We start from the raw sequence: 23,396 nt of genomic DNA on the forward strand, positions 1-23,396 counted from the left end.
TTGCCTCGTTCTTACTTTCAGCAAATTTATTTGTTGTTTATTTGCTCTGGAACAAGCCCAACTGGCCTTAAAAACATCTGTAGCCATTTGAATTAGCGGCAACCACTGCATTTTAATCACAATCGAATCCAAAGATGCTGTACACATGTAGCATGAGCAGTTGTTTTTGATTTAAATTAGGTTACATAGTTTCAAGACTTAGAGTAAATTTAAATTATACAGAAAAAAGGTTGCACCACAACAATTATTTTCACTCGCACAAATGCTCCCAAATATATTTTGACGTCACTTATTAAAATGGTTGCAATTTCGAGAAATGGACAGTAAAATGGCAACAACTTTGCTCCCGTAACCATAATTTGTGTGAAAAGGAATCAGATTATCAATAATTATAAAAAAAAAAAAAAACTTGTTTTCGCACTTTTCCTTGACCTCAAAACCTTTTACCATAGTGCACTATTTGTAAATGAATACATTCTTGATGTTCGCATCACATATCCAGCTCAATGCATGGCGTTTCTGATGTAGTAAACTTGCTCCATAGCTCACCTGGTACAGCATTGCGATGCAACATAATTTTTTTTGCAGAATATCTTATCAATATCTTGCTTTTTTAAAGAACCAGGGTTGCACATTCACAACTCGCATTCACAACAATTTAGGAATGGCAGCATTGATTCAGCATAGAGAGAAGTTCTCTACTCTTGAAAATAGGCATAGAGTAAAAGGTCAGTGTTTTGTTTTAAAAGTCAATATCAGGGTTGTTCAGATGAATATTGTGATTAGTTGCAAAATCAATATTTTTACCAAGCCCTAGGGTGTCTTGATTAAATAACAGACTAGGAACATGGAGATTGCAGGGACTATACATATATGGCAAACATAAAGAGTGATAACCGGGTGATAATCTTAAGTAACCATAGAAACAAACGAGTACATAATCATTAATCAAGGAAACTGAATTAAACAGAGCAGGAAAACAAGAACAAAAGGAAATGCAACAGACTTTAAAAAAAAACATGGCAGAATAGGGAATATGTTGCATTTTTAATGTACATCATAATGCACCCTCGATAGCATCAAAGGACCACCTATCAGTTAGGCTATTGCAATAAAACAAAAAAAATTAACATCTGAGGTTGTTGTGACTCTCTACTAAAATCTAAATTTGTAACGAAAAAATATATATGGGAGCAAAAGTGTCAGCTTTCTGTGCTTATCAAAAGTGAACAGGAGCCTACCGATAGCCAGAATTACTCAGTCACAAAAGATGTAGGCCTATGCTAATACCAGGTGGACATCAATTTGTTTTGGTTGACCACTCCATTTCATGTGGTCGTCTGAGATCAATGTTAATACTAGATGTAAACAGGGCCTGAGCCAGTGTCCGGCGCTGCGCGTCTACCCGCATCCGTCGTCTTCTCTCCCCCTTGCCTGTTTTTGGTCTTTATGTGGAAGCAGGTCTTGCTTGCTCGTGCGTGGCCTGAAGGTGGAAGTGTAATTTCCTGTGGCAGACAGGCTGGGAACAATTGGTGGGGGGTGGTTGGAGAGAAACAGACTGTGAACACACTGCACTATGATAACTCAAAGAGGCAGGCTGCTGCACTGGTGCCGAGACAAAACTGAAGAGGGGAAAAAATGAATAGCTAAGCCGCAACACCCCACCCCCCACCCCTAAAACTCCAAGCTCATTCAGGAGGGTTTGTGTGCAGCCAGGCCTGAGAGTCGGTCTGTTGTGTTTTCTCAGGCTGAAAGTGGGGAGCACAAGAAATGTACATTAGTATCGCCTCATTGCAATTTATTACGCTCCTCTGTTCTTCTGCAGCGCCTTCGTAATATGGAAATAATTGAGCACTGATAAAAGAGAAAAATGCCAGGACATTGTGTTTTTGTGTGTCTGTCATTCTTTAGTTTGTTGTGCTTGTGTGTTTCATGGATTGATGATCTCTATCGTTATCTCTATCATTAACCGAAGTCTAAAGTGTTGTTGCAAATGTTTTTGAAAATTTGTAATATGATCCTATGCAGAGGACGTGCTGCAACATAGAGATTTCACACGACACAAATCATTGCTTGTACATACGTTTATAATATTATTTCAGTTATTTACTAATTTCATTATGTCTGTTGGCTCACGTAGATTGGTTTGTTAGTCATTATTCATTTGTGGGCAGCAACTGCAAGCCACATCATGAGTAGCATCTGGATGGTTGTTCCCCATAGAGAAAGTAGTAGTGTGTTTTTTGGGCTGTCTGTTCTGCACTAAACAAGATTACTCTCCTTGTCTTGAAGGATTAAATCCCGTGTGAAGGTATTATGTCCATCATAGCCCACTCTCTGGGTCTGTTTCAAAACCTTCAACCTTAAAATACTGTTTCAACAGTACCCTAACAGAGATGAAACCTCGTCGTTGACTGATTTGGAACATGCCAGGGCCAGTCGCGTTTCCACTGTCACTTCCGGGGCTTGATCGGGGCTTACTCGGGGCCAACGGCCAGGATTTCTGGCCCGTCGAATACGTTGTTCCAAAGTGGGCCAGCTCGGGCTAGAGGAGTGGTTACAAACAGAGGTGGAGTCTGGAGACGGCAGCGCCGGATGATTCTGTCAGCATTAAAGACTTTTAAAATAATTTAACTCACGTTGATTGTTGAATGCCTTCTGTTTGTGATCCGATGTGGATTCTGATGATCAATCTTTCTAAATGTGATGTAAATATGCCCGGTAACTGCCAAATGAACAGAAACAGCCTCGACTGAATAAGTGTGTCGTCTTTCATTTGTGAAATAGACCTAACAGTAATTTATTTTATTAAATATATTTAAGTAAACAACAAAAATGCCGCTTTTATCATGTTTGTTTTGTGATCACGCTGTTTCCAGTGATTTCTTTCTGATTCGTTTTCTGATAAAACTTCCATTTGTTGGTGAAATGATGGGTTAGTTAGTGTGACGTTGTTCCATAGAGCGTGTTACGGGCGTGTTTTAGTGAAGCGCTGTGGAGCTTCTGCCCCGACAGTGGAAATTTTGGGCCCGGTGCTACTGGCCCGAAGCTTTTAGCCCAGCACAGCCCGTTTAAAGCCCTGGCTTGCACTGGCCCGATAGTGGAAATGCGGCTACTGTCCATGGGAAGCAACTTCAATGAATCCCCAAAGAGTGCAACAGTTTGGTCTCGGAAGTAAAAATCCCATTTATTTTCTCCATAGGGGAATTTATTTTGATAACTTTTAAACCTTTAAAGACAGACCTTCTGTGAGCTACAAGGTTGATAATTGATGGTATAGCCTATGCTTTTGCAGTCCGTATTATTTCAACAATAAATAGGCCTATTTGTGTTTGCCTGAGGAATTCTTGGTATCAGAATCCGGGGTAATCACAAGCAAACCGTGCCAAATGAACACTTCAGTGCCCATGAAACACTGTGAATGATGAGAGTTGGTCTCCCTATGCTCTCAAACTACTTTTTTGCAGTATTTTGTAATAAATTGTTTCTATAGAGGTAAATTTAGTTTGGGTCACTTTTTGCCAAATCAACCTGAATTCACCCTAATCAACATCTTAAAATCAATAGTTTTATATTTCTTCATCGTTTTTAATTTTGTCTTTCGCCAATACTTCATGGGATTGTAGTTCTTTCCCACATTAAAGCCAATAAGTACATTGTCTTGTACTTGTCCAATTTTTCATTTTTATGCTTCAAAAGTGTGCAATGATGTGATTTACCTTGTAGCTGGTTGTTTAATTCATAGCTTACAACTCTCAAATGAAGACTTTTTGTCAAATCCCATATGGGAAAAATACTTCCAAAACCAAGGCAGCTAAAAAAAAAGTGTACCGGCACTTTTTGGTCTTAGCATGTTACTAACCATAGGCTTGTCAGGTTTTTGTTGTGTGAACCTCTAATAAGTATAAAAAGACAGAGTGCCAAAAAGGACACACAAAAAATCTCCATACTAGCTATGTGAAGGGAATAGATCAATATTTAAATTGCTATATTAATTGAACTCTTCTGTAGTTCTCAAATCTCTAATGTGCTTGTGCATATTCAGACTTGGTGCCTTAAGATGTATTGCAGTTTTTATGTCAATTATGTCAATTAACAGAATATATTTTTGGTTGTACCCCTTTATCTTTCTTTCTTTTGTCTTCGTTCAGTGTTTATTATGGCTATTTTTCCCTTTCGAGTCACCCTTGTAATAGTTTGATGTAGGCTGTTAATCAGAGATTGGAGTTGTAGTTTTGTCAGCTTCCTGTCTCTCTTCTATCGATCTATTGGGAAGAGCTAACTGTTTTACCCTTTTGTTTTGCTCACATGGAAGAGGACCCAGAGAGGATGTGTATTAATCTTGGGTGCTACCTCTAATAGAATTATCAACTCCTGATGTTGCACGCCATAAATCTTCGCCCTGCTTGCTGTCTTCCTCTTGTCAGAAAGTGCAAGTGTGCACTTCTGCTGCGGTGCACTTTCCTAGTGGCATTTCATATTTATTCCCCCTTCTCTTTTCTGTGGTGGGAGCTTGATCATGCTTTTTTGCAGGCAGGGGGTGGTTGTAGTTGTACTAGGGCTGATTGATTATGGCAAAAATCATAATCACAATTATTTTGGTCAATATTGTAATCATGATTATTTAAAGGGGTCCTATTATGCCCTTTTACGAAGTCTTGATTTTGGTTTTTGGGGTTACATTACAGTTCCTCTCTCCCCAGTCTAGGCAAACCACGTCCTTACGAAATATGAAATGTGCTGTGGTTAGCTTGGCCCAGTGTGCTTTGACACTGCTTAGCTCGTGTTCGAGAAATGTCCCGCCCCTTCATAACAGTGAGTTCTACTTACTCTGATGTAAATAAGGATGCCGTCAATTTCAAACCAATTCAAGCCTGATTTAGACTTAATAATAATAATAATTATATTAACAAACAAGAGGATTGTGCCGAACGGATTTCATTCACGGACTATGCAAGCACGGCTTTCACAGAATGTTTCAGAGTGGTATTTTTTGTTTTTGTAATATTTTTAGACACTTTAGATTTGTTGTACACCATTTAATCATGATATTTGTATTATTGAAAATACAATAATATAAGCTCAATTTAAATTACTTGAACAGCGCTAGGTTGTATGACGTGTGGTTTTTGAGCAATTGTTTTTGTGTGTGTAATGTTAAGGGTGTTTGTTTCAACTGGGAATGTACCATTTTAAGGTTTCTCTCGTATGTACACAGCCAATCAGGCTTTTAACATCACTAGGACATTAAATGTACTTTAATAACAGTGAATTATACATAAAGACCAATGCATGTTTTAATATTAGCCCTGCTGTTTGGGGCACAACGCAACTTCTCTACATTCATTAAAAAGGCATGTCACTTAAGTGAATGTCATAGGCCCGTCGGTGGCCAGGCATCTTGCTACATTGCTACAGTCCTACATTTTCCTTTTTAATCTTCGTTGAATCTGCATAGGATGTTTGTATAGTCCTGACTGAATTCTGTGAAGCCTGTGGGGCACAGCAATCAGCCATGAAGATCTCTCTCTTGTTATTAGTGTGGGACCATAGAGACTTTTGCCTTTTATCAGATACACCGGCCTGAGATTCATCTTTTGCCCAAATGTGCCTGTTCATCATATAGCACAGTTGTATAATTGCACAAAGGGGCTTATTTGCAGTCTTAATAGGTGCTTGTAACCCAATGCACAGGACAATTGTGACCCCAGAATATTCATGATTCTGAAGTTGAAAATACAGAATAATTTTAGACAAATATGCTTACACTCTGTCACTGACTAGATAGGCTATATTTTAAATAATGTAAGCCCATTTTTACTGGTAACATAACATATTTGGCATTATCAGGATCCACAAATATACCCCCATTGCATTATTATGGGGGGATATATGCATTTATTATAATTTAGTATAATTTGCATTATTATACACTGCTGGTGGTTGAGGAGAGACCCCCTGATATGATTGTAAAGTGCTTTGGGTGTACAGTAGGCCTAGTTCTAGTTCATGAAAGCGCTATAAATGCCTCATTCTATTCTATTATACATTATATTCAACATTTATATATAGTAATGTAGTACGGACAGAAACATTTTGTGTGAAATATACACAATACAGATTGTCACTATCCACGATACATATTGTTGCATTTTTGTATTGCGATATATTGTGACACTTACAGTATGTTCACTTAAAACATGACCGATGGTTAAAACATAACAGACGGTTAAAACATAACCGACTCAAACCCAAAGTTCACTTTACTTGTCCTTGTTCCACTCCATCTCGGAGTGCACACACAGAAAGCCACTTGATCTTTTTATTATCGAGCACATCATGCAGTTTAGCAACAGTAGATTGTATTCTACGACAATCACTGATCTAGCTGATTTGGGCGTTAAGTTTTCGCTTTTAGTGGGGAACGAAAGCGCAGCACTGTGAAGGTAAGAAATGCTCTAAAATTGAGACCACGGATCAAACTATATAAAGCTAGTATCGTTCGATAACGATCGGTGCCCAAAGAATCAGAGCACCCTTAATGTTTTTGTCCATACAATGAAAGTCAATGAGGTCCAAAACAACAATGGATTTGTTTGGACAAAATGATTTGAAAGTGAGTAAATGATGACAGAATTTCCCATTTTGGCTGACCTGTCTCTTTAATGCAGTTCTCTACACAAACCCAGGAATGGGTAATAATGAAAGGCTTGTTCCCTGAGATGAGATGCACATGCACGCTGCTCGTGTGAGTTTTATAAGCAGTGAAGGATCAGTGGTCTGTGCTGCTTGAATAGATCTCACAGCTGAGAAGAATATTCCAGTACTGATTCCATTTGCATTAACTCGGGGAAAACCAGCACTTCCCCGCTACGTGTGATTTTACAGGTCAAGGTAATGCTCATATCTCACCTGTGAGCAGAAGAATGGCAACAACAGGGGTGATAGAAAAATGCACACACAAATACAGATACAAGCAGAGGTGCAGAACGCCCTGTACCAGAGGATAAATGAGCTGTTTTGATGCACTTCCTCCTCTCTGCGTTTGGTCGTGGCTGTGCAATCGGGGATACTTGTGTTGTGTGTGTGAAAGAGAGTGTATACGAGTGACCTTTAGTGGTTTGGGTTCCATCGGGGGCAGATTAATTACTCTGTAGCTTTAGCATGACGGGCCATGTGCTTGTCAGCTCGCAAATGTCACCTCATGAACTTCAGCCACTCTGATTTGAAGTGAATGTACTTTCTTAAGAGATTCTCCTTTTTTCATTGTGGAATGTTTTACCTCCGGGGGCTGATCTCAATGCATCGGCAGGGGTGTGCTAAGCCCACCCAAACCGAATTTAGCCACAGATAGTGTTAATCTGTTACAATTCATGCATTGATTAAAAACAATATGAGGCGTGATGTGTTGAGAATTTGATGAAGGGGTATAGAATGCCCCAACCAATCAAAGAAGCAACACCAGAAATTGCAGTAATTTACTATTATTAGCTAAAAGTAATGGTGCGGTGTGAAATACACTCACGAGGCGGCTTCAGTCTGTAGCGGAAAAAACAGAGGCTGAGAAAAGCACACGAGTGAAAACGGGCAGAAATTACGGGGAGTTTAATGCAGCTTCGTGAATATGGATCGTCATATTTACTTACGAATATACATTTATTAAGCTCTGACTGATTATAAAGTGGTATTTGGCCGCTGCTAAAATTGGTCAAACCATTGCAGTTTGTCTGAGCAGTGGAAATATGCTAGAGAGCCTTGCACAACGTGCATTTAATTGAATGGACGGATCAAGAACATAATGTTTAAAATGCATGCACAGTTCAGTTGAAAAGCTTCTCCTTTTTGGCTTGCTGTTGGTGCACATTAAACTGAATGTGTGAGTAAAGCTGTCTTAAAACACACTGAAAAAAGAATGCGCTTTATATCTTTTTGAATTATGTTTTATTTGAGTGTTGATTTATTATCTAAAAATAAATAGAAGTTTGATTTAGGCTGTTAGCCTTATAATATTATAGTAATGTGTAAGAAAGGGCAACCTATACGCATTTGCAGATATGTTTTCATGCTTACGAAACTTTTAATTATAATGAATTCATTTAAAGAAAGAGACACAATTTGTTCAGTAAATTGTAAACTACTGTTTATTAAAACTAAAAAAAGCAATTTTATTTGTAGTTTTCTCCCCCCTGCTGTACTGCACTTTATAGAACCGAACCGTAACCGTGAACACGGTACGTACTGAACCGTCAGTTTTGGGTACTGTCACATCCCTAGTGAGAAATATTAGGTATTAAATTTGCTATGCTTTTTTGAATTTGACAGAAATATGCTTTTTAGTATTCAAGAGTGAGATTGATGCGCAATCATGCTTTTTTGTCTGTGCATCTCATCACGTTTCAGAGCAGGTGCGCATCTTATCAACTGTAAACTCTCAAATTTTCGTTGCGTGCTCTATACAATAGAGATATGTCTTATGTCTCCTGAACATGGTCAGATGCAAGCAGCTGTGAGAGAGAATCTCTGGAGTGTCAGTGTAGAAATGCTGGACTCAGTCTTGTGTAACTCTCCTCTGCTGTGCTGATTTGCTACGTACCACACAGGTAAAATCCCTTATGATAGACTACTAATCCTCACCTGCTGGCAGACTGCTTACTATCACTCTCGCTTGCTCTCTCTCTGTCTCACGCTGTCTTTTTCTTTCTCCTCCATTCTTGCTCTATCCCCAAGTGGGAGACTCTGGTTTACAATAGGATTAGAAACCCCATCCACAGTGGAATCCGTCAGGCAGAGTTGTTAGTGTTGCTCTCGTGTGTTAATTGGCAGACGGGCAGTGAGAGGTCCAAACAAGATAAACATTGTCCTTAATCTGCTAATGTCAGAACAGAAGCATCTTTCATTGAGTCTGTCCAGTAAGACATGTTTCTTCATCGACAGCATCAGAGCTCATCTCTAAATATGACCATGAACTCTCAGCAATATATATATATATTTAATACATGCGTAAGAATAAAGGTACATGGATAAGCGATCTGCAATTCTGTGTGCATGCATAAATATGTGTATAACGTTTATGAATGATTCATAGCTGAAGCCAATAGTATTGCATTATTTATGCACAGTGTCCAACGGCTGGCCGGCTCATCCGTGAGGATTGACGTTTGACATGCATGGTTGGGATGCAGTGGTTCAAAGACTGGGGCTCAGGGGGTTAAGTGCCAAGGACCAGCATCCCCCTGATCCCTCAGGTTCTCGCCCCAGAATTCCCTTCACTAGGCGTCTCGTGCAGTTTAGACTTGGACAATAGAGTGCTGCTCCTTTCTTCATATGAGGATCCAGAACGATGAGACTGTCTCCCGCGACTTCTGCTTCCTCATGGGGAAAATGCAGGTTGATGATGACTTTGTATTCATTCAAGGGAATCACATGAAAATTAAGCATATACAGGTTTATTTTGACCTGGTTATTTTACCTTTAATTTAAATGTTACAGCACTACTAAGCCCTGATTTCTAAAAGAAATGCTCAAGGTCAGAGGTTGGTTTTTTTTGTGTGCTTAAGTCATTCAGTGTATTTTTCTGCTCATTTGGTCTGAGGAATATAGGAAAAAGATAGGTTACATTGATGTAGACCTGAACAGCAGGGGCTCAATTTGTGGAGCTTCGAGCTGCATTGGTAATGATCCTTCTCTCTCTCTCTTTCTCTCTCTGCAGGTCTTTTGGCTCAGCTGATAAACTCCCTCCAATAAGGTAAGCTGTGTAGATATATCTATGACCATGTGACTCTATGTGCATGTATTATCAGATTAATGGAAACCATGATACAATTTTTTTCATGAATAAGTTCAAATGAACAGCATTTCATTGAATGTAGGCTAATCTTTAACAAATCTAATTTTCATACTGCACGTTGTTTTAATGCATAAATTTACCGGTACTTAGAATTTATTATCATTATTTAAGATAGTTTTATATCGGTCATAACATGAAAATAATCATTCACCAGACTTGTTGTATCAGTGCATCCCTAGTATATGTGTATCATAAAGAAAAGAACAAGTTGTGACTATCGGGACATTCATTCATGGAGAAATGGAGCTAGAACAGGTTTGTCATATTAACAGTTGAAAATAGAAAAGCTCAATAAAACAATCTCAAAGTGAGATACTGTGGTGGGGGGAGTAATCATAATGGAGAGAGCAGCCATATATCAAATGTGCGCCATTGGATTCTTTGATACTTTTATGCTATAGCAGCATAAACTCAGGTTCCTTTGATATCTTCATGCAGTAGCAGCATAAACTATTCCCTCCATCTCCGATTGCTCCCAGGCTGAATGGAAAATACGACATTACAATTTTTTTGCTGCTTTGAGGTTGTTTCCTCTGTTTAGGCAACATCTTGTCTCTGAAGTCGGAGTTTGAAGTCTCTACAGTGTAACAGAGGCACAGCATTCATGCGGAGATCGTTTAAATCCCTTCCGCTCATATGTTGCAACAGTGTTGTGATGACCAAATTTCTCTCTCTTCAACCTCTCCTTGTTTTCTCCACCTTTCCTCTCCTCCTTTCTCTTCTCGCCCTCTTCCAACTACTTCTGACACCTCTCACCCCACTGAGGATGCCTGTCGTCTCCGTCTGCCAATCTATTTTTTACAGTAGAGGATGTGATTGAAAAAGACACCATTCTAAAGGACGCCGTGTCATATGTTTAGCTTATTCTTTTGGCTTACCAGCGCTAGTTTCTATCTCTCTTTTTTTTCTCTCTCTCTGCAGTAGCTTCTAATGTGCCCGTGTAATTTATGTTAGGTTCGGGCAGAGCTGTTTAATGCCCTCTCTGCCATCGGCAGCCTACGTGAGCGCATGCAGAGATTCATCTGTGAGGAGCATCTAAATATGAAACAAATGAAATGCAGCAGCAGGAAAAACAAAACCAGGACAGATGATTAATGGTGATTTACTCAGCCAGCAGACCTGTAAGTTTTCTCCACCGGTCCCTCGCTCACTCGCTTGCTAGCCGTGCGACAGATCTTGTGTTTTAAACCGCCTCCCAGATGGGCGGCGAGTGTGAGTGCAGGTTGAAGGCTGTTGCTGGTAATTGCGGAGCTGCAAATGGATTTCTGTAACACAAGCTGTAGTGCATTTAATGTAGTTTGATCCACATGCTCAATCACAGGCTGAAGGGTGACCTCCAGCACGGGGCCACGCTGTCTCTGTGTTTACCCAGGGCAGGGTCTCACCCCTCCTCCCTCCTTCTAGCCTCCGGCCCTACGCCTCGCATCTTAACCAGAACTCGCCGGTCATCTTAGCCTCACACACTCTTCCTCTGTCTCACCGGATCAGCCGCAAATGAAAGCAGAGCTTCCACATGTCTTGTTCCTACATTCACAGTGCCCTGTGAAATCGGAATTTTTTTCCCCCAAAATATATATTTTTCCATTTTCATTTTTTGTTTTAATGGTTTAATTAAATTGTTATAATCAAAAAGCACATCTAATCAATTAAAATTAATAAAACTTTAACAATTTAATAATAAATATTTTTCATAAATTGTTGTCTGTTTGAATTTTTCTGGATTTATGAGTTAATAGAAACGTATTATCAAAACATCTAATTTGTAATCAAATTAAGGCATAAAAATAACAATTTAATAAATGTATTATTATTACTTTGAGAATTACATTTTACTGTACAATATTAATATGTCTGTCATAATTTCTCAACCAAACTTTTATTTTAACGAGGTTGACGTGAAGACCTACGAGGTTCTGTGTGTATCTGAAAATAGTTTTGTAATTAAAATTATGAAATTATGAAATGCTAGATGCTGATGAGGATTGTCCTCCATATAGTGAGAGAGCAGATGCTGAAAACACCATGAGCATCATGCATGCTTCAGTACGTGTAGTAAACGAAACCGCGCCACTCATTCACACAAAGAACATGCAGGACATGCATATTTAAATAAGTATTTTTATGCACAATTTGACTAAGTGTACAGCACTACTTTAGAAATTTTCAATAAAAAAAATTGGGTGACATTCCGTGTGATGCGGTGCATTCCAATTTTATTACTAGATTCTTTGATTCCTTCTGTGTGTTTTGATTCACAAAATCATAGGGCCTTACATTCATGACTGCTCTATTTTCTCCATACGGCAGCGTGCTAATAAGCAAACCTCATAGATGGGCTCAATGCCCAACAGGCTCATCTGTCCCGGCTTGCTAATGGCTTAACTGGATTAGCCGGTTCCCCATGCGGGCTGATCAGAGCTCATAACGCTGATCACCTCCATTGATCCGATTGATCAAGGCCTTGCTTAGAGTGCTGAAGTTTGCGGCGTGAAAGCCACTGTTCTGTTCCTCTCCCTAACGTGTCCTGAGGGGACACGGACACAGACTGCCGCCCCGCACAGATGGGCCACCTGAGGATACATGGGAGGTAATGGGGTGAATGAGGGGGAAAGAAGTTAAACCAAAGGCTGGTTTGAGACAGATGGAGTGAAACTGAACCTGAGACGCAGTGTCTGGTTATTGATGGGCACTTCCTGTCATCAGTATTGGCCTCTTGTCGTCTTAAACCAACATAAGGCCTTGCTACTAATCAGCTGTGGTAATCTGCATGCGCACAATCAGTCCCGCATTGACCTGGCAATCTCTCATCCGAGATTTGTCTAGAAATATATAAATACGCTAATCAACACGTCTTGAAGAGAACAGCTGCTTGTGTCCTTTATCATTTCGTATGCTGCCATCGTAGCTGCTCCCGTTTCAAAGTTATCTTAAAGTCCTCACTATTTTCTCTACCACTTTTGCTAATGAAGTGAGATTTTTGGAAGCTGGGACACCATCCAAATGAGACCTTTTTCCTCTCGTGCGTTTTTTTTTTTTTTTTAATCTTCACCCCACCACCATTCTGAAATGAGACATTCTGTATCAAAAATTGCACTCCTTGATGAGGCCTTCGCCAAATGAATTTCCTGCCTGTTCTGATTGATTAATTGATGTTGTTAAATGGCTCCTTTGGGTAATGGCTTTTCAGTATGGCAGCCAAAGCGAGAGCCAGGCTAAAGTACAGTCTGTCGCAGTCCCTTACGGCCAGAGCAGCTCTGTCTTTTCTGTTCGCTGGGATTGTTAGTCTGCCGTGTTACATCACATGGGCTGTGCCAGTGCTGACATCACTCAGCTGTGCCCTAATAGAGCAGGTTGGCTCGGTTTCTTTTGTTTAAGTACATGTCAAGGCACAGTGTAGCTTTTGACAAGTTGGACACCTTCCTGCATTCAGCCATGGAAAGAAGGGACTATAGTGCTTTGGCATCTTGCTCCCGTTGTATTTAAGCAGGTGGTGTCCATTTCGTTGATCAGCCTTTCAGGCTGTGTTATGGCTAGCTGTGCTCTTGTGGATCTTGGAGAGAAGGAAACCTGGGTTAGGTCAAACTGAGTTCATTCAAGTGACAGGCTATATTAATCAAGTGACTCATTGAAGTCCTTTTTAGTTTGTAAGGTCAGTGGCATAGTATACTCAAACCTCAGCTTATTTAATTATGAAGAATGAATTTCATATTAACTGCATAAAAGTTGTTTTTTAATAATAATAATAAATTTTTTTTGCATGAAATGCCTATTAATGTCATCATGCTCACAGCGTATGGGATAATTTAGCCTATATACAATTGTAATATACATAAAGTTAGATATTTCTTTGTATTTGTATATATTATAGTTTACCCCATTGTAATAAAATAAAGCCAAACATATACAGTACTGTGCGAAAGCCAGTTTAATTAGCCTACATATTTTGCTGTGGTGTGTCAGTAGGAAATATCAGTTTACATTTCCAAACATTCCTTGCCATTAATTGTTATAATCCAGTGAGATTTTTGTATGTCTGACAACAGCCAGTATGCTCAACACGGAGTATGCTCATCACCGAGTCTGTCTGTGATTTACATGAAGAAACAAAAAAAAAACTGAGACGACTAAATCCTGAAGAACTGTGGCAAGAAAACATTAATATTCTAACTTATGAATTGGAAAGGAAACAATTCTTTCAATCTGGATTTTAGCCAAATCTAGTAGCAACACCCTGGCAACCACCCAGACCCGCTTTACATCATGGCAGTTTTACAGGTGCTAGCACTACTTGAATTTTTTTCAGAACATCTAAACATCTAATTTACACTGTGCTTCAAGACTATGTGCCAGTCTTTTCCATTGTTTTCCTGCATTCTATGTAAATTAGACCGCTTTGGGCAACACTTTCTACAGATGTTTAAGAAATGCATTGAACATTCAATCTATACTTGGTTTCTTTCTAATGGAAATGGAGCCCTGAAGCTTTAACTTTCAACCAATTCCATCACACCTCTTAGTCATAAGTCACACGCTCACACACACACACACCAGTTCCCTGCCCCGCACAGGCCCATGATCCTGCCGTAATGAGTGTGTACCCCCGCCCGCTGAGGTTCTGTCTCATTAGCTTTGCGCTAATGGAGCCCTACAGGTCTGGCTGCACCGACTTCTCCACTACCAGACTAACGGTAACCCATCATGATGGCTATTGCCTGACGGACAGCTGGCCGGCTGACCTGAACCGAGACCTCATCACCAGGGTGAATTCATATTGCTTTCACTGCTGCTGTCATTACTGCTGACTGTGCATGAGGGGGTAATTTGTACTTGGCTTGCTTGAGAATTAAGAGCAGCGATGAAGAAAGAATGAGGGGGAAGAAAAGGAAGTCATCTGAACCAAGGCCTCTAGGGTTGCTGCAGTGCAGATGGCCTTGTCGGAGAATAAACTGTCATGCTTCTCTCTCTCTCTCTTCCTCTTTCTCATTTTGTGGGGTTGAGGCTGGACATTTGTCAGTGTCGCCCACTTCCCAGCTCTCCCTCAGCTATCACTGCAGAGACAGGATGAGGCCGTTGGCAAAGACCAGACATGGGGTGTGCTCTGAATCTGTCTTAGTCAGTTTGTGTGTATGTGCATGCCTGTGTTTTGGAGTTTGTTGGTGTGGGAAATGGTATTCATTGCATGTAGCAGACCTGTGGAAAAGGAATGTTTTTAACTCGCCTTTCAAATTGTATTCATCTCTTATGGTGCCTGTATGTTAAAGGTAGGAAAATCAGGGGGCGATTGAATGTGTGCGTGCGTGTTTGTGTGAGCGAGGAACACTTGGTGTTGTTGATTGCATGCTGCTGAAAAGCTGAGATGGCACGTTTCCAGTTCTGCTCTGAGTGAGACTGTGAACAGTGCTAGTCTGGCAAAGGAAACGTCCAACAAACTTCATCCAGACACTCAATAACTGCATCAGGTTTCCACTCACGACATGACGTTACAAGACTTCATCAGTGCACCAGCTGCTCTCTGCTACACCTTTCAAATGAAGTAACAAGCAACTTTTGTTTGCGCAACCCCACTTGTTTGAAATAACTTAATACTTTTATTGCAATGATGCAAAAAATGTATCTCAAGTGACAGTAAAATTATTATTTTTTTAGATCAAATAAATGCAGCCTTGGAGAGCATAAGATGATTATTAAAAAAAAATTCACTGTTTCCACTGGACCTACAACAGCGAAATAATGTGTGTAGAGGTGCATGCAATTTGACTTAGACACCAACAGGCACACGGTGACAGTGGGAACTGATGAGTCATTTATAGAGAGGCCAACTATCATTGACTTTTCTCCCCTCAGAGTAACCCGATCTGATCTTGAGATGTGAATCTAAAGCCATTGCAATTTGAAGCTGTGTTTTTCCATCAGCTCAACTTAACACCAGCACAACTTTATATTTCTACCAGCTTTACAATTGCAACTTTACACCAACAGCATAGCTTTACCTTACCTTGTCACTCCAGCAGCTGCTCTCAGCGGGGGTAACCAAACACCAGTTCACTCCCTCTCCTCCACATCAAGCTCAAGGGGCAATTTCAGCAGTGCTCTAGTCTAATATGACTTCAGTGTTTGGTGTTTATGCTCAAAAGACTGATGTTTTTTTTTTTTTTTTGAGTAGACTAAGAATTAGTCTAAAAAAAACAGAACGGCACATCTTACAGCAGATGCCTGCCATTGGCATAATACAAAGATGTGATGGCAAAACAGCTCAACACTGTATTTTCTGCTCTGTTCATTGTGCGGGGATCCCAACAGATGGCTGTTCTGACTTCAGATCAGTCTAAAGTTTAGCAGGAATGATATGGCCGCTTGCTGCGTTTCTTCCTTGACTTTCCCTCACTTCCTCTTTACTTTGTGTGAGCAGCATATGGAGCATGTAGAGCGCGAGAGCGAAACAGAGCAGATATGTGAGCTTGAGTGATCACTCTCCTGTGCTGGAAAGCCGAGAGCCCTCCGTAATGAGCGCCTGCAGCTTAATCGCGTACAGGAACGTTTGGGATCTGTTTCCACCAGAAGGACGAGCGGAGTAATGAAAGCAGCCGAGGAATGAGAGAAGCAGAATGAATGTGAGGACGGAGAGAGAAGGAAGGGGGTGAAGGGGAGAAGAGACGCCCAGAGGGAGAGAAAAGAGGAGATGAGGGTGCAGGAAGTTTCACTGCTTCTTTGGGTGGAAAGAACAGATTATAGGAAAGATAGATGGAGGAAAACTATCTAAGATGTGTCCAGATAGCTGGAAACGGTGTGTAAAACCAGTAAATAGCTTCAGGCTTACAACTAGAGAGGAATGAAGCCCAGTCCATGCTGACATTGGTTGTCTACAAGGATTATAGTTTGGTTGATGTTATCATAAACAAATAGTGCACATGGTCAGTCACGGCACACATAGTTAGAAAGCAATGTTCACTCACACAATCCCTAACACAGATGATAAGTAAACCAACTCTCAGAATTGCCGCTCTGGAATGAAGAATAGTGATGGGATTTTTAAGGAATTCAACAAATCTGGTTCAGATTCCAATTGATGATTCTGATTCAATGATGACTGCATTACAATTTATGGCATCCTCCCTTTATAATACAAATAAAAGTTCAACTACATTTGACTACACAGTAACTACTTGGTTAATTTCGAGTAGAACAAGACTAAAGTAATGATGCACTTTACTGAGTGAGTTAATGACACTTGAGACCAAACGGGTAACTAATTTGAGTCTTTTTGACTAATTTGTTAATAAGAACCAGCTCAAAATACCAGTAATTTAACTGATCTTATCGCACTATGTATTTGTGCTGCCGGCTGATACAACACTGTTATTTATTGTCTCTGTATTATTTTTACTATGTATTTTTCTCATCATATTCAATTCAGATTACCAGCTGATGGCTCTGCCATAATTTCTTTTGCAGTGGAACTACAGATTCAGCAGCGGCATAAAGTGGTGCAGTAAATAGTAATTTTAGTACAGCGTTCAGTTGTAAACAAACTGATTTTTTATCAGTTTGTTTTTTGTTTTTTGTTTATGCCTTTTATACAAAGGCATAAACAAAATTAATGCAGTCCTTCAAGAACAATTAATGCAACTGAGCTCCGTAAATCATCTTTCAGTTCCTGATGTTTTTACAATATAATATTCTCAAACCTTATGAAGAATGACTGTTGCATTTCCATCCAGACGTGATGACCTCATAGCAGAGAGACCATGTACTTCTCAGTCACCATCAAACAAGAAGGATTGTCTGTGCCTTTGTTTCTGGTGGTGGTCATGCTCTCTCATCTGGCCTGTGTGTCCTTGTTAACAGTAGCCATGGTGTGCCGATATAGCAGCCTGTCTGTCTGTCTATTCATCTTTCTGTCTGTCTATCTGACCACATCCACCCCCAGAGAGTCTGTTGTTTTCGCTCTCTTTTTCTCCCAATCAGTATCATAGCTTGTATCACCCTATATCAAGGGTCTTTTCTAATAAGGCATTTGTTTTAAGCCAGTGCACACTGCAAGATTCAGTGGCCTGCACACATTTAAAGACTTAAAAGTTTGTATTTTCTGTCGTGTTTTCAATGTCATGGGCATTGTTGACATCATCTTGATGTCAACTTGGAAAGACTTTGTCATTTTGCTCTAATTTCACAGTTACGGGATGTAAAAATATGGATGTGACGAACAATGTCTGGAGGACTTGGGCCACCATTTCCTACGGCTCATCCGTTCTCTAGCAATTTCATTGGCTGTTGAACATAGTTCACAAACCTGATGACCAGTCTGCTAGTTGTCAAATAAGTTTGAATCATTGTCATAATATCTGCTGAACATGTCTTCTAAGTGTTGGCGATCACATGCTGCAAGTTGGCTCACATCTGTGGCTTTTTGTTGCAGACCCTTGCCGGTCTTCTGTCTTGTGTGTGCTGTGCTTTACGGTGTGTTGTTGTAGTTGTTTCATCTCGCTGTGTGTGAGAAAATATGGGGTTGTATGATCTTATTTGATATCTATTTCTTTGGTGTTATTGTTTTTGAAAGCTTGACATCTCTCCTTCATTTGATCTCTTTCTCTCTCTGGCTCTCCCGCCTGCAGGCTGATGATCGTCATCAGGATCTGCAGGTTGTTTTAGTGGCAATGACAGTCGTTCGTTGTGTTGTGGGGCTGGTGAGAGATAAGCTGCAGCTGATACAAGTAACAGTAAGGGTAAGAAGACAGTATGGGATTCATGGTGGAAAAGATTGTAGGTTCATACTTAAATGTCAGAGCATTGGAGTGCAGGTTGAGAAATAGAAACAAAGTCGATTAGTACTGACTAGGTGATTAGCGAGGTCAACTAATTTTAGAGTTTTTTTAATAGTTTGATAATTGATATTGATACTTATTGCTGCACGGTAAAATTTCTCAAAGAAGTTGTGTACCGTATTTTCTAAAAAAAATATACGGTTTACTGGGTCAAAATTGTATTCTTGAGAGAAAAAACACAGATAAGTTGCATTGGTGAATAAGCCACATTTTATTATTAAATTCCAAAATATAAAATAGCAGTAAATAAAATGAAACCTTTACAAAAAAAAAAGCACTATGAATTGTGGTTCCCCTCCCTCTACAAAAAAAATATTTTAAATTGAACTGTATTCAGAATTGAATAAGAATAAAAAATGTAAGTATAAAACAAACATAAATTATAGTGGCCTAACTTATAACTATAACATAAAATATAATATATATTAAGCCTTAACAAGTTTGTTTAAAGCGAAGCTGAAACTACTGGCTTGTGAGAATTGCGCTAAAAATAAACTTGGGCTCACGTCAGTAGCGGCTCCTGGCCGTAAATTTAGGTAGGGCAGATTCTGGGTCTTGGTGCTAGTTAACGCTAAGTTATCACGACACACTGGGCCAGCTAACCAATCACAGCACATTTCATATTTCAGAAGGAGGGTCATGAACAAACATGTTGGAACAAACAATCATGAAAACATTCTAGTACACCCCAAAAACAAAATCAAGACTTCGTAAGGGCATAATAGGACTGCCTTAATAATAATAATAATAATAATAATAAAATTGTATTATTTGTTATATTCTGTGGTGCTCGGTAGAGTCTTTGACCACAAAAACATCCTACGTGAATGCTCTCTAAGCATTTGATCAGAAAACTGGAAACCCGCCTAATTATTCAGGGTTTCCATAACATTGAGTTGTTCCCACAACCCACCAACTATGCCAATTTTGAAACTGTAGCATCCCTAACATTGAGTGTCCTTAAGTGTTAAGCTGCATACGTGTGTTTGTCTGATAGCAGCCGAGAGTGTGAGCGAGACCCATTGTTTTGGATGTGAATGGTGTCGCTAGTAGGGATTTGGTAAGTCCTGAAACTGCTGCCAAGTGCCACTGAGACGACCAAGCAGATGGAGAGGGGAAGACGCTCTGTTAGAGCCGTTAACCGCAGGCCAAACCAGGACACGCCTGTGTGCCTGCTTACGTGCCTGGCATTTTTTTTTAGTTGGTTGATCAAAAACAGAGGGTGCACGTTGCAGGTTCGCTCTCTTGTGTTTGCACTAACGGCTCCTCATCTGTCTTTACGCTTTGTTCTCACTCTCTCCTTTAATGAGACACCTCTTTCCTCACTGCAGCTCCACCAGAGAAGCAGAGATGCTCCAATTACTGGCCTTTATGGAGGAGAGCAGTTCAACAACAATCAGCTTTGTACAACTTAAGAGGCAGGATGCTGATTTGTTTTACCGCAGGGGTGCTCAGACTTGCTTCTGGAGGTCTACTTCCCTGCAGAGTTCAGGTCCAACTCTAATCAAACACACCTGAACTAGCTAATCAAGGTCTTTGGGTTCACTTGAAAATCACAGACGGGTGCGTTGCAGCAGGACTGGAGCTAAACTCTGCAGGAGTGTTGATCTTCAGGAGCAGGATAGATCACTGCTGTCTGGTCTGGAACCAAAGGCACCTGCCTTGCTGCCTAGGAAACTGAATTGGTTTCAGAAAGGCTTTTAAAGACTTGTACATTTGAGTCTTTTTGAGTGATTAAATTAGTGAACATAAGGACTACAATGTACAAATATATTTGTATATGAAGGGCCAAACAGGAATATGTACTTATTAGTTTGAATATATACATTTAAGTCTGAGTATATAGATTCAAATCTGAGTATATGTTTATAATCTTGGATGTATAGATACAAATTTGAATCTATAAATGTAAATACAATTTACATTTAAATATTCACGATTTAAATGTACATTCATACTTAACAATATATTCAGATTTACAATTCTACATTTGTTTTTATGTGTTCACAGATTTTGATCTATATATTTGCGATTTTACATATAATTATTTCCTGTTTGGCTCTTCATAAGATGGATAAAAATATCTATACAGTAACAGTTTTTATATATAAATATAAATTGACCCCAAAATGAATAAACAGCTGTAATGGAATTATAATACATTTATATTGTGAATATAAAAATTATAGTAACAAGTACATTTTTTAAATAAGCCATTCTTTAACAGAACAGTTTGCTTTTTTTTTCATCCACTTGTGATGTGCAGTAAAATCACAATGGCTGGTATTTTTGAAGATACAATTTTGAAGTAAGATTTGTACCCTGCATAGGATTATCATAGGTTACTGGATGTAACGTAAGCATCAGATTCAGACATACCTCGATGCCTCCCAACCTCCTATGTACTGCATGTGACCTTTTTCAGGTTTCGGACACAAGCCAAGAGTCAGAGCAAGGTACCGTAGTCGTCGTTAATAAGTCTCTGTCTATTAGGCCGCTGCGTGCAGTCTCTGAGCGATGCTGCTATCAGCAGCAGCATTGACTTATCTCAGTCTCATTTGAAACACTGTCACTTGTCATTCTAAGAGTAATGGCTATACTATAATGAGAGAGGGTGTTCGCCTCTCAATCAATTCTACACTAATTAGTGTTAATGCAACGCCAAAAAAACCCTGCAGCTCTCTTCATCACTGCCAGCTCCTCCTCTCCCCCTTTTCCCTGTTGTCATAAGGCAATCGAAACAACATCTTCATCACTTCTACACTTGTACATAATGTAACAATAGATATTGTGTAGTCTCACTGGTGTCCTGGCCTCTGTTCTAGGTAATGGCTCACAGCACCACGATGGCCAATTAATGTTCCCTGACACAATCAGAGCATTTGGTTCATGAATTATGGGAATGGTGTGGAAACCAATCACAACTCCCTCCCCATTTCCTTCTTGTTGGTACAGATGGCCTTTAATGTGTTTGATAGAATGTGTGTGCAAGTGCAATGTTTCGCATCACAGCACAATTTACTGTGAAGTGATTGATTTTCCTCACAATATTGGATTGGTCTTTATATTGATATTTTTTGTGTGCCTGTTCAGGTTTTTATTTCTTTTATTTATTTATTTTTTGCAGCTGGGGAGTCCCTCTGGGTTGTGTACAACATAGAGTGATGTTATTGTAGCACTGCCGAGTAGACATTGACCTTCAGCTTCAGGAAATCACCTGCTTCCTGGCAAGATGCTCCCTGTGGTCATTAGGAGACTTGATTTACGGTTAGGTATAGAGTTGTTTAAATGTACACCACCTTTCAAAATTTTGGATTCTGCAAGATTGTTTTCACTTATGCTTAACAATGCTGCTTTTACAGTATTTTATGAAAATGTAGTAAGAACATGAATATTGCCAAACATTTCTACAATTTTAAATAACTTTTATTTTTAGATATTTCAGTGTCACATTTTTTCAGGATTCTCTGATTAATGTAACGTTTAAAAAAAGTTGCATTTATTTGAAATATAAATATTTTGTAATATTATGAAAGTCCTTACACTCACTTGAATGCATTGATTGGATGCATCCTTGATAGTATAAATTCTTTTTAAACATTTTACTGACTCCAAACTTTTAAACGATCATTTTGTTCATGGATATATCTGGGGGAAAGTGTTATGATGCATAATAGCCACTTTCACACAAAACTTGTTATATTGGAGTAAAAAGGCCAGATTTATCACATACATATACTACATCTGTTGGTTACACATGGAACGGCTGTCTGTCTTTTGTCTGTATTGCTACCGTTCACACATCAACATCAAAATAGGTTATAACCCTGACCAAACTGTGATGTTAATTGCCCTAAATTGTCAAATCGTAAATGAATCTCTTACTGTTCCAGTAATATTTTCATCTGATCAGTTCTTTCATTTCAGTATCTGTACAATTTAACCATTTTTTTGTTGTTGTTCTCATGTCACAGGCATTTTTGTCACAACTTGAGATTGACTCAAGCTTGTTGACAGCAGCAGACTTTCTACATCAGAGCGTTCAAACTTAGTATTTGTTCAAACCGTTATTCTTTTCTGGCAATTTTGGCATAGACCTGATGTTACTGGCATTTTGAAAACAGACCTTGTTCACATATATTACCTTTAAAGGGAGATGTCATTAAATTTGCATAAGGCTGAATGAATGAAAGTGGCTATAGCTTCACATTGTCTATCTTTAGGTGAACAAAAGTAATCCAGCTCAACTTTTGAGCCTGATTTGAGTGACTGCTTCAGAAAGAGCCGGATATCTTAAATCATTTGAACGGCATGTCAGATCTGTACATAGTCAGCCTTCATTCCTGTATCTCTCTATCTCTCCTGCTTTCTCCTTCAATGTCGCAGTTTGAATTATCTCCCTCCACGGGAACATCTCAATGTGTTTGGCTGTGAATGCCAAACACTCAATCACTGTTCTATTTCCTTCCTCCTCTGGTCTCTAAAGTAATAGGATTCCTCATCCGGCATGACTCGAGTCTCACCGGCCTAATTGGAGCAAGAAAAGATGGCAGACGGTTTACAATCAGACAGGAAATGCTCAAGCAACTACCCTAAAATAGCAGGTTCGCAAATGGAAATTAAGAGCAAATTTAATTCACGGCTAAAGCAAATTGGACTAGTGCATGAATATAAATGTGCTACAGTAGATGTGGTGATATCAGCTTGAAGAGACGGGCTGATCGTTT

The 23,396-nt window shown here is 39.5% G+C and overlaps 1 protein-coding gene across 2 annotated transcripts in view; it reads left to right on the forward strand.

Annotated features, from left to right (window-relative positions):
* Window positions 1-23,396, forward strand: part of ndst2a (N-deacetylase/N-sulfotransferase (heparan glucosaminyl) 2a) — a 108,951-nt gene that overhangs the window by 33,279 nt on the left and 52,276 nt on the right. The window contains exons 1-2 of one of the 2 annotated variants that reach the window (XM_079635843.1): window positions 8,558-8,600; window positions 9,710-9,745. The gene's annotated coding sequence lies outside the window, so the exon portion shown is untranslated. Of the gene's footprint in view, window positions 1-8,557; window positions 8,601-9,709; window positions 9,746-23,396 lie in introns of those variants that run through there. The other variant, XM_079635842.1, reaches the window with a different exon arrangement.

Source organism: Phoxinus phoxinus (genome assembly GCF_949152265.1).
Source record: "Phoxinus phoxinus genome assembly, chromosome: 14".
NCBI classification, from domain to species: domain Eukaryota; kingdom Metazoa; phylum Chordata; class Actinopteri; order Cypriniformes; family Leuciscidae; genus Phoxinus; species Phoxinus phoxinus.